Raw genomic sequence first — 6,430 nt, 5'->3', positions numbered from 1 at the left:
GATCGTGGTCGCTTGGCTGCTCAAATTCTAGTTCGCTACCGTTTGGCTCTATTTTATCTCCCTTTTGCGATGCAGCTCCAGACCCAACAGGTTAAACTGCCATACTCAAGTCCGAAGTCGCATCGCCGGGCTGAAGTACTATGCCAACTGGAGGTTCAATGGCAGGGCGCGCAAGTTTCGCGTCGCCAACATCGCCCTGCTGTGCAATTTCTGGCGAGCCTACATTCACCTCCTCGGCTGCCGCAGCAAGATCCACCGGGCATACTAGATGAATTCCTGGTGAGAATTCAGCAACAAAATCAGCCAATGTCTGTGCTTTTATGGCAGTTCGGGGTTGGAACTTGATGTCGAATTGTCCCAACTCGACCGCCCACTTGAGGATTCGACCAGAGAAATCCGCCCGCTCAAACAAGGCTTTAGTGGGAACTCAGTAAAAACAATAATTGTGTGAGCATGAAAATAGTGTGGGAATTTCCTGAAGGCCATCATCAGTGCCAAGGAAAGTTTTTCCAGTGGCAAGTATCTCGACTCTGCCGGTAGCAAGGTTTTGCTTATGTAGAAGATGGGGAGATGCTTGATTCCTTCCGATCTGTCACGACCCCAAACCGCCCCTAGTAGTTTGGTGCCGTGATGGCCAGTAATCCGAGATTACCGAAGGCCAACTTTCAAAATTCACACACAATCAGAGTATAAATATAGGGGGCTAACATGTGCGGAAGCAATAATTTAAAATACAAGTGGTCCATAAGAGCAGTGCATAAGTCAAATGGAATGAAATACATATTTACATAGTTTTAAAACTCGAATACAAATAAAATGAAGTACAAAAATACATATTACATCTTGGTAAACGGCTTCTCAAGCTGACATGAACAAGGTACATGAAATACAAGTCAAAAAACAAAATCTTCAAGATTGCCGACATAACATGCATCCAAAACATCTTGCAAAACACACATCACGGCGTAGCCGACTTCTTGCTTGTTACCTACATATATACATAGGGAGGGTGAGCTTGGATACTCAGTGAATGGTACCAGTAATAAAGGGGTTAAATGAATGATACCCGAGATCTTTTCAAATCAATACATAGTATATCCTTGTCAAAACCATACATAACATAGCTTAGCTTGGCTTGAAATAAAACATCATTCGAATCTTGGTCTTTCAAAACTTACTTATTTGCTTAACATACGTCAACTTAAAACATGGGGTGATGACATCCCGGCAAAACAAGAGCATAACCTCGGCATCGAGCACACCCGTTCATAGTCCGTCGGTGGCCGATATCTTAAAAAGGGTGCTACTTAGGCTTAACGTCCCCTAGCACGAAAGGATGGTGCTACCTAGGCTTAAAGTCCCCTAGCACGGAAGAACTATGCTACTTAGGCTTAAAGTCCCCTAGCACGGAAGGACTATGTTACATAGGCTTAACGTCCCCTAACACGAAAGGACGGTGTTACTTAAGCTTAACGTCCCCTAACACGAAAGGACGGTTCCAAGAATGTCATCCAAAACACAGCTTATACTTGATACATAAAATAGGGATATCATTCATGCTTAACAAATACTTTTATCAAAACAAGGCAAAGCTTTATCAAAACCTTATAACATAGCTTTATTAAAAATACCACTCACATAGTTCTTGGGACGTCGGGGTCAAGGCAAAGGTCCAAGTCCTACAAACACATGGCAAAATCTACTGAACATACATCTCGAAACAAGTCTTACATACATGCAAATGATCTCGGAAAACATGCTAGTAGTCAAAACACTGTTTTACATGTCAGGAAGACATGCTAGGTACCAACCAGGTCTTCGCCGAGGTCCCACACCTACTGGCCGAGGTGTGGCTACCTAGGCTTCGGCGTGCGGTTGCATACCGAGGTGCGCACAAGACAAACTAAGGTGTAAGCGGTCATACAAGGTAGGCCAAGGTAAGATACGATGCTTGGCCTAAGTGTGAGGTCTAGGTGAGAGTGATCTCGGCGACTACACTTAGGGAAGTGAGGTCTGGAGATCTGGGTTTCCACCCGTGAAGAACAGGAAGGACATGAACATGAAGATCATGAAGAACATGAATGCTAAAATCATAACTCCTTTGTTACAAAAAATCTGGGATTTCATGCTATGAGTTCGAAAACATGGACCTGGGCACCCATACTTGAAAACCATGTGAAAACAAACACAAAAACATGGATCTTGGCATGAACTTTCGGATCAAAACATGACTTTTCTTGAAGAACACATGAATGCTATTTTCTCTTTCTAAAACCGAACTTCAAAGCAATGCATGGCTTACAAATCATATTCGATCATGCAATGCAATAACATAAACATAAAGAACAACATGAGCAGATCAAGAATCTAACCTTAGAACACGGATCTAACGGTTCGATTTCTAGAGATCAAGCTTGGAAATCTACTCCTCTCTCAAGAACTCATCTTCCTCTCCTAGAGCTTCTCTCTCCTCTTCAAAACAAAGATATAGAAAATGATGGGTTTCTCCCTCTGCCGGCTGACTTAACACACAGCTCGGACACATGGCAACGACTGGTTAGCTCTCTTCAAAAAGGTGATAGATTGACAAGACAAGACTATGACAAAGTGTATCTAACAAGCCACTCGGTAAGGCACTCCGGCAAGTAATGACATCGGCTAACAACATGACTTCGGCTACTAAGGTGACGATGACCTTGGCTAGGAAGGACAACACTTGACTAAGCTGTGTCACACCTTGGCCTAGATGTGCCACACCTCGGTCTAGGTCATACCACTCCAGGACAAGGTCACTTGGGTGCAAAGGTAACATCTCGGCCTAGATAATACACATCTCGGCCTTGGTGATGAACACATCGGCCTAGATAATGACATCTCGGCCAATATGTCAAGGCGAAGGTTGAGGTCAAACAAAGTGGTTCCAAGATACTACTAGACTGAAGATGACCTCGGCTTGGAATGATCTAGGCCTAACATGACCTAGGCTTGGCATGACTTAGGCTTAACATAGCAGGGAAGGGACAAAGCATGCAAGCAACACTTAGACATAACACATAAACACAAAGCAAGACAAGATTCATGAATGCAAAGCTATGCAAATGAACATGAACATGACCATAACATGAGTATGGGTTGTTACAGCAACTTAACATGGCAAAACATATAAATGCATACAAGCATGATTAGGACATGAATGTGGGTTGTTACACGATCGGACAAGCACCACACTAACTGCATACTGAGAAACGGCCAGATAAAGGTAAAGTTCTTCGCCGGGCTTTGGTGTGACCAATAACGGTGCTAAAGACAGATACTTTTTGAGCTCGCCCAAAGCCTGGTCACATTCGTCGTCCCACACAAACTTAGATTTCAAAGCTCGAAAGAAATGGTGGCAGCGATCTGATGACCGGCTTATGAATCAGTTAAGTGCGGCGGCCATTCCGGCCAGATGCTGCACGTCCTTAGCCGAACTGGGCTGCTTTAATTCTTGTACGGCTCGGATTTGTGTGAAGTTGGCCTCGATGCCTTGGTTTGTGACTAGGAAATCAAAAAAATTTCCGGATCCCACGCCAAAAACACGCTTAGACCCATTCAGGCGTAGCTTATGCTGTTTGAGAATGGGGAATATCTCGGCCAAGTCAGACAGGTGGTCTGCTTGATGCCAGCTTTTGACCACCATGTCATCAATATAAGCTTCTATTGTCCAGCCCAGCAAGGAAGCGAACATTTTGGTCACCATCCTTTGGAAAGTTGCCCCGTGTAGACACTCCATTTTTGACCGACTTTAAGACTCAGACGTCACCGATTGAGCGCTTGGTGATGTTGCATATTGTGCTCGTTCGGAGGTTTCAGAGTCTCGACTGCGAGCCTTGCCTCCGAACTTCCGGACTCTTTCATGCTTTGTCTCGGTTTGCGAACCAGGCTCTGTTTTCTCTGTTTTCTCTTCCCAAAGGGAGGAAGAGGTCTCGTAGATCATCTCTCAATGGCCGTAGGCTACGTTTCGTGGTCGTAGGCCATTTTGCCCGTTTGGAGTCTGGTTTCTAATTTTTTAGAGCCGTTGGCCGTGTGCCTCGGTTCGGGACTGCTTAACCACCTCCGTTTACTCTGATTTTTGGCATGCATCTTATTTGCTCCCTTTTGAGGGACACTGTGGCTCGAAAAACCAACTTCGTGGTCGAACACCACTTTTGGTGCCTAACAGTCAGTTTTCGGGGCCTCGGGCTGTGCGTTTCAGCCCCCGAACCTCCATTTTGCATCGGTTTGGGTTCATTTTTGGCAGGGACCTCTGTTTCATTGTTGGGAAGGTCGTAGAAGGGTGGGAGGCCAGTAATTGTTCTGACAACCAGTTTTATTCCTCCATCGCCCTCCGTCGCCCGTTTTTCTCACTTGAAAGCCAATGTTGACCACCCTAAGGCCACTTTTTCTTGTCCCAAACCACATATTTGTGTTGTACACACCTGGGAGGCCACCAATATCACATGACCGGCCAGTAATTCTCTGTGAACTTTTTGAACCCCTCCTAAAAGTGGCATTTTCTCTCTCCTAGTTCACTTTCTCCAGTTTTTGACTACATGGTTGTGTTGTGCACACATGGGAGGCCACCAATCTAGGGTGGCCGGCCACTAATCTTGATTAACCCTTTTGACCCTTGGCCGGCCGGCCATGGGGAGAGCCGGCCGGCCACCTGCAACTTCAATAACCGGCCGGCCATGATCCCCTCTTCTGGTACATTACAGATATACATTCTGTTTCCCCCCAGATTTTGTATCCAAGGGGCTGCACTTTTGGGGGAAAACTTGAATTCTTTCCCCCCACATTTTCCCCCCATTTTCTCTCCCTCTTTTTCCTATATAACAGTAGCTCCAGCTCCCATCTGAGGGTTACAAAAATTTGCCCTAAGCCTCTTGCATTGATCCTCCCTCTCCTCCTCTTCCAAGCACCAAAACCTCTCAAGTCCTACACCATTTACCCTACACCCCTTAGCACAAGGCCTCCACCCTCCATTCCAGCAGCTTCAAGGTCATTTCCAGAGGTCAAGAGCCACCAAACTTGGTCCAAAAGGCTGTCAAAGATTAGTCTTCAAGGGTAAGTCTCTTTCTCCTCTTCTTGGCTCTATTTTTGCATACAATCTAAGTTATACTCTCTTGCATATTTGGGCTCCGACCCTAACTGAAAATAGCATTTTTTTGAGCTCATTTTCATGTTTGTTTAAGGGTCTTTCTCTGTTTGAGGCCTCCTTTTATCACTTGCTTCTTTAACTCTCTTTTAGGCCTTATTTTTGCATAGTATTTTTGGCATGTTTGTGAGTTGTTTCGGACTTTTCCATAAACTTTAAAATAGCTTGTTTTGAGCCCTTCTTCAACATTGTTGAAAGGCTCTCCTCTGTTTGAGGCCTCCTGCTATCACTTGCTTCTCTATCTCTCTTTTAGGCCAATTTTTGCATAGTACTTTAGGCCTATCCGTGAGCTGTTTTGAATCTTTCCATAAACTGTAAAACCTCTTATTTTGAGCCCCTATTCAATATTGTTAAAGGGCTCTCCTCTGTTTGAGAACAGCAGCTGCCACTTGTCTCTTTATCCCTATTTTAGGCATTTTCTTGCACAATGTTTTAGGCCTGTTTGTGTTTGTTTTTGTGTCTTGTTGTAAACTGTAAAGTACCATGTTTTGAGCCCCTCTTCAACTTTGTTGAAGGGATCTTGGCCATTTAGGGCCAGCTTCTGCTACTTGCTTCATTACCTCTCTTACGGGGCCATTTTTGCATGCTAGCTTAGTCCTATTTGTGTCCATTGTTTGGCCTTGCTTAAAACTGTAAATATGTTTGTTTTGGGACTGCCTTGAATCTGTATTCATGCTTCATGATCAAATAGTGCATGTTTTGTATAGCTATAGGTCATTGCGCATGCCTAGTTTTGAGTTTCAGGGTTCGCCTCTTGCATCGGGTGCCATATTGCCATGTTTCGGGGCTGTTTTGCATCACATTTCAGCACTGAAATTTGCATGTTTGCATACCATGTTTGATGCCTTGCCTTGTCTTGTTAGAGTGGCATTTGTGCCTAAGGATCGGTCCTCGGTTTGCGTGCATGCGTGCACGCATCTCAAGTGTCTCATTTTCATACCATGGCCTCCTATGTGAGCGTGGCTGAGGTCCACTCATGTTGGTGTAAGTCCATTGTGCATTGAGTATGTCATTTCATTTTATAGCATTGTGTATGCTAGGTTGTATGTTAGCGCATTGTGTATGCCATGTTACCTCGTGCATCGTGTATGCCATTTCATAGCATTGTGCATGCTAGGTTGTATATTAGTTGCATTCATGCATGTCATGCATATTGCATTGTGTTTAGGATAGCAGTTAGCCCGAGCATGGGAAACGATGTACGTTTCGTACTCCGAGTGACGGAACGTGCCTCAATTCCCAATCACCGACACT

This window comes from Camellia sinensis, unplaced genomic scaffold, assembly GCF_055761805.1.
Source record: "Camellia sinensis isolate YWXY unplaced genomic scaffold, ASM5576180v1 Unanchor1, whole genome shotgun sequence".
Lineage (NCBI taxonomy): Eukaryota > Viridiplantae > Streptophyta > Magnoliopsida > Ericales > Theaceae > Camellia > Camellia sinensis.
This window is presented reverse-complemented; position numbering follows the sequence as displayed.